General features: G+C 38.8%; 1 pseudogene; it reads right to left on the reverse strand.

Annotated features, from left to right (window-relative positions):
* Positions 1-8864: 8864 nt before the first annotated feature.
* On the reverse strand, positions 8865-10156 carry LOC143640897 (eukaryotic translation initiation factor 5 pseudogene; annotated as a pseudogene).
* Positions 10157-11933: the final 1777 nt, after the last annotated feature.

An 11933-nucleotide genomic window follows, 5' to 3' on the forward strand; every position in this document is an offset into this window, starting at 1 on the left:
TACACCATGCCTCCACTGAACTGCTTGTATTTCTATTCTGTTTGGTTTATTTTTCTCCATCATATTAGGATTAATAGTCAGAGTCTAGTAGTTTATGAGTTAGTTTCAGGGATTCAGTATTTCGAATGGAAATTTGGAAAATGAATCCAATGTGTATGCAAACATGTGCTACACAAATATGTTCCCACTCTCATCCACAACAATGCCTTGACATTACCTTCGCCCCAAGTAAGACACAATTAGAGGAGAAGAGTTAGAAAATCTGTGAATGCATATCTGGAATGGAATACGCTCAGGAGTGCACAATCTTGGAGGTGGTAGAGCAGTTTTCAAAAGTAAGGGACATGGTAACCACTCCACAAACATGGAGCTCTGCTGGCCTAAAGACTTCTTGAGAAACTGCCTCTGAGTTTGGGCACTTGAAATATATTTGTTGTCAGGAGCTTTAGCTTCCTATCTAGTGAGATCATCAAAGCTGGGTCTGCATCTATGTGACCTGGAGGACATGGATTCTTATTTTACAATGAACATGAGGCAGCAGTGCTGAATTCTCTCTTTGTAGGTAAACTGTGCCCACTGGGTGCTAAGTGTTTCCCCGTGTGGACTGTGAAGCCATTTGGTCCTCCTCCACTTTTCGTCGTGGTTTTTGCTGCTGAACTGGAACTTTGGTATTTGCTTCACAAAATACAACAATTTCAACTGAGAAACAGTGCTGGAGAGAGTTCTGCCTCATGTGGTGGGTCAGGGTCTGCAGCAGAATGCACCATCCAGGCTTCTTTCTCACATAGCTTGCACCCTTGACCATATCAACCTGATTCTGAACATTGCCCTGAAACCTCTCCATATAACAAGATGCCTTTACAAATAAGGGTCCACTGGCTGCACCATGTCAGTCACAAGCTATTTGGAAACCAGTGGCCGAACCACATGGTCCCACCACAGATATTTTATCACACACCAGCCCAACACTGCTCTAGGCCCACTACTCAGCAGGCGCCAACTTACTGACATCTCTGTTATACATTATTTTCATAAAACCCAGTCAATCAAGGCAGTCTCTGGTATACTCATAATCAGCAACAGGACATCCAAAAATTCTCCAGTGCCGCCTGGTCATGGTAATTTCAAAAATTTCATGGTGTTTATCTTGCCATTTTTCAAGGATGAAGTTGGAGGCACTCTGGGATTCAAAAACCATTAAGTGTTGAGGAAGCTCTTTTGAGTGAAACTCTGGAGAAATCTCATAAACAAGGCTTCCCAGAGAGTGGACAAAAGGCCTCATGAAGCCAGGCCAATTGAGGTTTACAATGTGAGCTCCATGTGTGTTTTGACTCTCAACTATGGCTGCCAAGTCTTTAAGAATAAAATCATGGGATATCTTGGCTGAGATTACAAGTGCTCTGTGGAAAGCCACCCTGGGCCTTGACCTCAGTTTATAAGGGCGACTCTCATGCGTGGCCTCCTAAAATCCCAACTCAACTCATGGCAATACTTCTCTGAGGTCAGTTCCAGAACTCAGTCTCTAAGGGGATTCACACCAGAGTTCAAGCCCAGGTGGACCCAGTCATCTCTTCCAGTCACCACACAAATGACCACAATTTAAACCAAAAGACTCCCACATGGCCCTCATCTTCTTCCATATAGACACTCATCATAACCTCTAGCTGGAGGTTTCTATGAGGGGCGCTGGAGAAGACAGTGTCCAAAATAAGTTCCCTTGCCTGTCATTTGCCTAAAGTCAGGGTGGCCTGGACACCCTTCCTGTGACGAGGAGTGATCAAATAGGCCTACCATTAATACTGTTCTGCTTCTCCAATTTGAGGCCTACTGACTGTGGGGTTAAGATTCTTTATGTGGATTTGGGTCATGAGAAAACCGAAGCACCAATGGGCTGGACTATGCAGGGCTTTGAAGAACTAATTTGACCCAAAGGATTCCTATTCTCACTTGATGGAGTTCAGGAACTTTACAGAGGATGGCGAGAGACTTCATCCATAATGAATGCTCTTTTGGCCATTTTGGTTTTGGATGCCCACATGGCATCTTTCTTTAGAACCATCAGCTGCTGAGAATTTAAGCGACAGCCTCACACAGGGCCAACAGGCTGATTCAGACACATCCCTTTCGAAATCAATTACTCAAAAAGGGACAGGTGATGCCCATTGATTTCCATTAGAGAACTGTTTTATTCAGGCTTCACAAAGGGGTGGCCTTAGGCAAAGACCTTCCTGACATTCAGTGCTATAGAACAACAGGTAAGCAAAAAGCCCAAAGCAGGGTCTCTCCACTGCGACTTTCTGGTCACACTGATGTCTGAGTTTTCTGAGATTCTCGCCATTCCCTTCAGCTATCCAGTACATGGCCATGTCACAGAGCTTGGAGGGGGTACATATCTTGGTCACAAAACCATGATCCTATTCTGGAGAGTGGTCAGAATTCAGAATGAAAACAGAAACATAGGAAGGTAGCAGGTCTTGCCCATCAATAAGGCAAGCCTCCGTCCTTTCATAAATTGGGCAGGATGAGTGTTGGTAAGCTTTTTCCAAGACAGGGCACATCCATTGATGCATTTTCTATTGTAATGTCTACAACCACGGAAACAGTGGGATACACAGACATAGAAACACTCGCCTTGTCAAATGACTTTCTAGAAACAGACCATTCCAAACAAAAGAAACCGCTTTTCCTACCTATTCTCAGAACATGAGACAAAACCACAAACCCACACTCATTCCCATAAAGGCACCTCCTTCCCTCAAGTAGGTCTGGCACTATCTGGAGTCTCCTCTGCCTGGTTGGCCATACTTTGTTTCCACGAAATGGCCTGTTTGTTCTCAAATCTGGACTCCTTGGCCCACTCTGTGAAGTTATCAGGAGCCACTGGTAAGCCACTACCTGCTTTCTCAGGAAAGACCCCTCTTCAGAATTTTCCTGGCATTTGGCCATCCTCACATCTGTAGGTACCAAGAAAGACTGACTCTCTCCATGATAAATCCAAAACAAGTGAGACCTCTGTGACTGTTACTGGGCCTGGCTCTGGGTGCCTGGTTTCCGGGATCCCAAGTTCAGAGAGTTCCATCACCAAAGAAGTGAAGTAGGTCACTTCCCTCATGAACTGAATGAGCTCACAGCCTTGGCAACCACTTTGTCCTAACAATTTCTTCCTTGGGTCCCATGAGATGGAGGCTGCCCCTACTTCCTCTGACACTTTCACAAGTTTAAATGGTATATCAACCATAGGTACCAGGGGAAAGATCTCCACACAGGCCTGGTTTGGTCCATTTGCTCTACATTAAAAAGAGAGAGGCTGATTCAGACAAATTCCTTCATCCTGACCAGGTTGTTTGCCATGGAAATGACTTTTGCTCTCTCGGGTCCTTCATAGCAGTCTACATCTTCTTCAGGGATTATTTCTGCATGGATCTTTGAGATTCTCAGCAAGTGGAAGATCTCCTACATTCCTGTATTGTAAGACCAAGTCTGTCCCTGCACTGCTGTAAAGTTAGGTTTAGGGAACAGTGAATGGTTAATAACATGTTCGATTTGGGTTAGGAATCATTCTGCAAGATGAATAATGGTATAGGGAAACTGAGATATATAGAATATATAGGTGAAATATAAGTATGGAAACAGAAATATAGGGAAGATTTGAAGCCAAGTAGGGCATTGGGGCCTTGAGTGGGATACTTAGCTTTTAATTACATTCTGCACAGATTTCTCAGATAAATCGATATACAATGAAATAGGATCTTGTACCTTGGATGATGGAATAACAAGCAGAACATCCAGTCAAAATGGGATAGTCCGTAGGATTAGCAAGATAATCATTAGGTTTAGAAAGAAGAGTGAGTATAGAATTTGTACCAAAAGTTGTTTTTTTTTTAAATTAATTTTTATTGTAGGTTGTTCAAAACATTACATAGTTTTTGATATATCATATTTCACACTTTGATTCAAGTGGGATATGAGCTCCCATTTTTACCCCATATACAGATTGCAGAATCACATCAGTTGCACATCCATTGATTTACATATTGCCATTCTGGTGTCTGTTGTATTCTGCTGCCTTTCCTATCCTCTACTATCCCCCCCACCCCCTCCCCTCCCCTCTTCTCTCTCTACCCATCTCTACTGTAATTCATTTCTCCCGCTTATATTTTTCCTCCTTTCCCCTCACTTCCTCTTGTATGTAATTTTGTATACCCCTGAGGGTCTCCTTCCATTTACATGCAATTTCCCTTCTCTCTCCCTTTTCCTCCCACCTCTCATCCCTGTTTAATGTTAATCTTCTTCTCATGCTCTTCATCCCTACTCTGTTCTTAGTTACTCTCCTTATATCAAAGAAGACATTTGCCATTTGTTTTTAAGGGATTGGCTAGCTTCACTTAGCATAATCTGCTCTAATGCCATCCATTTCCCTCCAAATTCTATGATTTTGTCATTTCTTAATGCAGAGTAAAACTCCATTGTGTATAAATGCCACATTTTTTTTATCCATTCGTCTATTGTAGGGCATATAGGTTGGTTCCACAGTCCTGCTTTTGTGAATTGTGCTGCAATGAACATGAATGTAGCAGCGTCCCTATAGTGTGCTCTTTTTAGGTCTTTAGGGAATAGACCGAGTAGGGGAATAGCTGGATCAAACGGTGGTTCCACTCCAAGCTTTCCAAGAAATCTCCATACTGCTTTCCAAATTGGCTGCAACAATTTGCAGTCCCACCAGCAATGTACAAGAGTACCCTTTTCCCCAAATCCTCGCCAGCACTTGTTGTTGTTTGACTTCCTAATGGCTGCCAATCTTACTGGAGTGAGATGGTATCTTAGGGTGGTTTTGATTTGCATTTCTCTGAGTGCTAGAGATGGTGAGCATTTTTTCATATACTTGTTCATTGATTGTATGTCCTCCTCTGAGAAATTTCTCTTCAGGTCTTGGCCCATTTGTTCATTGGGTTATTTGTTATCTCATTGTCTAATTTTTTTAGTTCTTTGTATATTCTGGATATTAGGGGTCTGTCTGAAGTGTGAGGAGTAAAGATTTGTTCCCAGGACGTAGGCTCCCTATTTACCTCTCTTACTGTTTCTTTTGCTGAGAAAAAAACTTTTTAGTTTGAGTAAGTCACATTTGTTGATTCTAGTTATTTACTGTTGTGCTGTGGGTGTCCTATTGAGGAATTTGGAGCCCTACCCCAAAGTATGTAGATCATAGCCAACTTTTTCTTCTATCAGACGCCATGTCTCTGATTTGATATCAAGTTTCTTGATCCATTTTGAGTTAACTTTTGTGCATGACGAGAGAATGGGATTCAGTTTCATTTTGTTGCATATGGATTTCCAGTTTTCGCAACACCATTTGTTGAAGATGCTATCCTTCCTCCATTGCATGCTTTAGCCCCTTTATCGAATATAAGATATTTGTAGTTGTGGATTGGTTTCTGTGTCCTCTATTCTGTACCATTGGTCCACCCGCCTGTTTTGGTACCGGTACCATGCTGTTTTTTTTTACTATTGCTCTGTAGTATAGTTTGAAGTCTGGAAAAGCTATACTGCCTGATTCACACTTCCTGCTTAGCATTGTTTTTGCTATTCTGGGTCTTTTATTTATCCATATGAATTTCATGATTGCTTTCTCTATTTCTACAAGAAATGCCGTTGGGATTTTGATTGGCATTGCATTAAACCTATAGAGAACGTTTGGTAATATCGCCATTTTGATGATGTTAGTTCTACCTATCCATGAACAGCGTATATTTTTCCATCTTCTAAGATCTTCTTCTATTTCTCTCTTTAGGGTTCTGTAGTTTTCATTGTATAAGTCTTTCACCTCTTTTGTTAGGTTGATTCCCAAGTATTTTATTTTTTTTTGAGGATATTGTGAATGGGGTGGTTGTCCTCATTTCCTTTTTAGAGGATTTGTCGCTGATATACAGGAATGCCTTTGATTTATGCGTGTTGATTTTATATCCTGCCACTTTGCTGAATTCATTTATTAGCTCTAATAGTTTCTTTGTAGACCCTTTTGGGTCTGCTAGGTATAGAATCATGTCATCTGCAAATAGTGATAATTTGAGTTCTTCTTTTCCTATTTTTATGCCTTTAATTTCTTTCGTCTGTCTAATTGCTCTGGCCAGTGATTCGAGAACTATGTTGAACAGAAGTGGTGAGAGAGGGCATCCCTGTCTTGTTCCAGATTTTAGAGGGAATGCCTTCAGTTTTTCTCCATTCAGAATGATGCTAGCCTGAGGCTTAGCATAGATTGCTTTTACAATATTGAGGTATGTTCCTGTTATCCCTAGTTTTTCTAGAGTTTTGAACATAAAGGGATGCTGTACTTTGTTGAATGCTTTTTCTGCATCTATTGAGATGATCATATGGTTCTTATTTTCAAGCCTATTGATGTGGTGAATAACATTTTTTGATTTCCGTATATTGAAACAACCTTGCATCCAGGGATAAATCCTACCTGATCATGGTGCACAATTTTTTTGATATGTTTTTGTTTCCGGTTCGCCAGAAGTTTATTGAGGATTTTTGCATCTAGGTTCATTAGAGATATTGGTCTGTAGTTTTCTTTCTTTGAAGTGTCTTTGTCTGGTTTAGGAATCAGGGTGATGTTGGCCTCATTGAATGAATTTGGAAGTTCTCCCTCTTTTTCTATTTCCTGAAATAGCTTGAAAAGTATTGGTATTATTTCCTCTTTAAAGGTTTTGTAAAACTCTGCTGTATACCCATCCGGTCCTGGGCTTTTCTTAGTTCGTAGTCTTTTGATGGTTTCTTCTATTTCCTCAATTGATATTGGTCTGTTTAGGTTGTCAATATCCTCCTGACTCAATCTGGGCAAATCATATGACTTAAGAAATTTATTGATGCCTTCACTATCTTCTATTTTATTGGAGTATAAGGATTCAAAATAATTTCTGATAATCTTCTGTATTTCTGAATTGTCTGTTGTGATATTGCCTTTTTTATCCCGTATGCTAGTAATTTGAGTTCGCTCTCTTCTTCTCTTCGTTAGCGTGGCAAAGGTCTGTCAATTTTATTTATTTTTTCAAAGAACCAACTTTTCGTTTTGTCAATTTTTTCAATTGTTTCTTTTGTTTTGATTTCATTAATTTCAGCTCTGATTTTAATTATTTATTGCCTTCTACTTCTTTTGCTGTTGTTTTGCTCTTCTTTTTCTAGGATTTTGAGTTGAAGTATTAGATCATTTATTTGTTGTTTTTTTCTTTTTTTTAAGGAATGAACTCCAAGCAATTAATTTTCCTCTTAGAACTGCTTTCAATGTGTCCCATATATTCCAATATGTTGTGTCTGTGTTTTCATTTATCTCTATGATTTTTTTAATTTCCTCCTTGATGTCTTCTATAACCCATTGATCATTCAGTAACCTATTGTTCATTCTCCAAGTGATGCATGATTTTTCCTTCCTTCTTTTATCATTGATTTTCAATTTCATTCCATTATGATCAGATAAGATGCATGGTATTATCTCTACTCCTTTATATTGTCTAAGAGTTGCCCTGTGACATAATATATGATCTATTTTTGAGAAGGATCCATGTGCTGCTGAGAAAAAAGTGTAACTGCTTGATCTTGGGTGGTATATTCTATATATGTAATTTAAGTGTAGGTTATTAATTATGTTATTGAGTTCTATAGTTTCCTTATTCAACTTTTGTTTGAAAGATCTGTCCAGTGGTGAGAAAGGTGTGTAGAAATATGCCTTTAACTTGTTTCTTTTTTAAATAAGACTTTTTTTGGGGGAAAAATCCAGTTTGAAATATAGCAACACTTTTTTGGCAAGGCAATAACCAAAATCTAAAACAGCATAAGCTGCATGTCCAAATGTAAATGGCATTGAATAAACCTCAATATTTTTTTTTCTTTTTTTGGTGGTGCATGACATACTGAACACAAGATAGAATGTCTCAACATTTTGAAATTATAATTTAAACCTTAAGGGTAAAAGCTGAAAAACTGCTGAGTTCTTGTTAGATATTAAATGCACCTTTCCCTGTTTCCCCCAAATAAAATCAGAATTTATTGTTTAATCACACCTCAAAGTTTGAGTTTTCTCTTGGTACAAAGCAACCACTACATAAACATTAAATACTTATTTGTTAATTTAATAATTTTTCCCTGGATCATCCAACGCACAATGCACATGACTCCAAAGACTAAAATTTGGGGCTAGTGTACATGAACTGAAAAATCACAACTCCAAACTTCAAAACTAGTTCTTAAAATTATTTATAGGACACTCAGATTATTTTTATTTCTCAACAAGATGTTGCACTGTCATTTGATTATCAGTCTACCTCAGCACAAAAAAATTACAGATGCCAATTTGAGGGACTAAAAAAATTCAAAAGTACTAGATTTAACAGCTAAGTAAGATCATTACAAACAAGTTTGTTTACATTCTGCTGAAAACCCCTGAATGGTCTAAGCACCTAACAAAATCTACCAGGCTCCAAGGACCATATCAGGTTAAATGATGGCACCACTTTTTAAAAAGAGCCAATTACTTTAGCTAAGTCATTCAGAGCCCAAAATCTGAAGAATGACCAAAATCAAATCTTTATTTTTATAACTGTATAAATGTGATCCAAATGTGTCCACCACTAGTTTTTCCAAAAGAAACATGCTATAAATATGCAAACTACATTTGCTCACTGATGTGTGTATGGACTTCCTAGATGTCTCATTGGGCTAATTACAGACCACTCACAGTAATATATTTTTAGTATTAAAGTGTAGCATGATGTTAAGCCATTTTAGCTTTTACACATACATGTTGCACTTCTGGCTGATAATGGAGAAAAATTTGCAGCATTACACTGTTGAGCTAGGTTGCATCCATTCTTTTAAATTGCGTCAATATCAATGTCATCATCCTTGTTGTCAGACTTCACAGTTTCAACTTTCGGTACACTGGCAGTCTTTGAGTACACCACCTCAATGTTCTCATCTTCATCTTCTTCTTCACCACCAGAAGATTCTTCCTCTGCTTCCTTCAACCACTTTATAAATGGTTCTGCTTTGACACGAATCTCTTTGGCAAGTTCTTTTGATATATATTTCTTAGAGGACTTTTCCAACCAGCTGATGATGACCTCCTCTTCTAAAAGGTCTGCGTCATACATTTCCTACAAGATATGTGCAATCTTAGAGAGGAGCTGAGCTTGATGCATTGCCACCACACACTCCAAACCATGAAGAAGGTATCGTTGAGCTTTTTTGTTATTGTGACAAAATCATAAGAAATGGCACCTGTATTTCTTAATCTGTTCTCTAATTTTCTCATTAAAAAGAACTTCAGTTAGAACAAGAGGGTCCATGGCTTTTACATAAAGCCTTTCTGCTTCTGTGACAATTTCTTTGTCTGATGAGTCAATGATACCCTCTTCTTTTTTTTCTTAACAAAATCAAACAGAATATTGACACGCTCTTCTACAGTTCTTTCCAAATCATCACTGAGTGTCAGAACTTTTGCGTGGTCACTAATTTCATCCATTCTAAGCCTCTGAGCTTCTTCAGTTGAATCCTCTCCCCAATCATCATCCTCCTCTTCTTCCACAGCATGTGGAGGAGGACTGATTTCATTTGGTGGTGGTGGTGGTGGTGTCTCACTGCTGGATACAGAACCATTTTCCTTGTCTTTGCCCTTTCTATTTTTCTTTTCCTTTTCTTTCTTTCCTGGACCACTGTCACTATTCTCAGGTGGGTTTTTGAGAATAAATGTGCAGAGTTTATGATGTGTGTCAAGCATGCCTCGGTAGCCACAGGCTTTACAAGAATTACCTATTGTTTGCTTCTTTGGATTGACATGCAGTTCTGTTTCAGGATTCTCACACTCAGGACAGAGAACAAATTTTTTAATGAATCCATCCAACATGTCTTGCAGCTTATTCGCCTCATGAGATCCATTGACAATGTAACGGTCATTCTTAACAACAAACTGGGTCTGTGCTCCCAGCTCACAACCAAAATATTTGGTGGGATACGTTGGAGGCCGATTAAGCGCCTTTGCAACGTCAACCATGTTGACTATAACTGTCTTGATTCCATTTCCTTTGCCCTCAACCTTGGCAATCAGATGGGGCATCTTGTAGCGATAGAACTGGTCTGACACGCTGCGGTTGACGTTGACAGACATTTTGGCTTATTAGTGAATTTATCAATAAGATGAAGAGATATTTATTGCAACTTTTTGGTACCTTCTGTCTGGAGAAGAAGGGATGACATAAACGACTGCAAGAGTTCTCGGTCTCTGACATGAAAAAATTTTCACCGCTGAGTCTGTAAGCTCCTTGCTTGTATGCTATGTTTCCCCAATACAGGTACCAATGGCTGTGCAACAGCTCGTTTTCGTCAAATAAAGACATAAACCCAACGCGGCTCGCCCGGGACTGGGAGGAAGAGGCGCTGGAAACCGGGTCTGGAGCGGCGGCGCGGGTGAGCAGAGGGCGGCCAGGCAGGTGCCGCCACCGAGAGCAGGAAGGGCTGTCCCAGCGACGTCCGCGTGCACACCAGCAGCGCTGAGCCTGGCAACCTCTGGAATGTTCTCGCTCTGACTACCAAAAGTTCTTTACAAATAGGGTTTCGGGTAGAGAGTGAATGTAAATGTCAGCACATGTGAAGAGTCAGTCACAATGATGAATTGTGGAAAATATGTAGGAAAGCAGATATAAATAGATATATTAGGAAATCAGCAAAAGTATAAAGTGTGTAATTTGTTTGATATTTTCAAACGGGTTGAGTTTGAATGTATAATCTTAGGAAGAAACAAATATATTGTCACAAATTGGATTGATCTTTGGGAGCATTAGGTAACCAGGACATGGATGTTTTCATTAATCCATGCTCACTTTCCATTTAGGCTTTGGTAAAATCATAAGTGTGACCTTTGCATTTTGTGTCCAGAATATTATTGTGAAAAAAAATGTATATGTAGATAAGGTGACATGAGTATTTCTTTCACCATTTTTTGTAGCAATATTTTGTAGACGCATAAATTAGTATTCAGGGTACAAATAGGTGTACCCTGTGTCTATGAATATGCAGATAATGCATGAATAGATCATACTTTGTGTAAATAATATAACTGATTCCACTTAAAATAATGCATTGAATTGATATCTGAAAACATAAAAGAAATCTCATATTGATATACAATCATTCATACCAACCAGTGATACATCTAATGGTAATATTAGGGTTATGTTTTATCCTGAAAGGTGTGTGAGTTTTGCTTCAAAAGTGATTATGCAAAGCAAAAATAATGTGTTTGGAAAGAAGTCTCATGAAAAGAATAGTCAAGAAACCTGGAGGAATACATGTGTTCTGAAGCAGGAAGTGATTGAACGTGAAACACATGCCTATAAATTTGCGAAATATTGGATGAAATATATATTGTATGATGTGCATTAACTGCAGAAATAGTAATGTACCAGTGTTGAATAAAAATGAACATCAAAATACACATCATGTCCCATAGAAATCTACTTGCATTGATGTTAATCTGGGTCAGTTACTGTAGAATTTTTAGGATATTGATGCACCATTCACTGAAGTTAGTTTTCAGTACTAGGAAAAAAAGTATGTATTTCAGGCGGATGAATATTTCTGAGAATAATCTTGTGAAAATTTGATTATAAATCAACATAAATCACAAAATATATTAAACACAAAACACACACGGACATTAAAATGTAGCAATATATATGCCAATTTAAATTCATCTTGAAATATATATCATCCACTGATCCAAAACTATTTATTTAATGAACTTGGATTTATGTATAATGTTGTTCAGCTAGGAAGCTCCCCAAATAGATTGAATTTACTTTTCCAACAGTGTTTAGGAGGAGTGATATTCTAAATGTGTATGCAAATATGTGCTACACAAAAATCTTCCCACTCTCATCCAGGAC

This window comes from Callospermophilus lateralis, unplaced genomic scaffold (genome assembly GCF_048772815.1).
Source record: "Callospermophilus lateralis isolate mCalLat2 unplaced genomic scaffold, mCalLat2.hap1 Scaffold_72, whole genome shotgun sequence".
NCBI lineage: Eukaryota > Metazoa > Chordata > Mammalia > Rodentia > Sciuridae > Callospermophilus > Callospermophilus lateralis.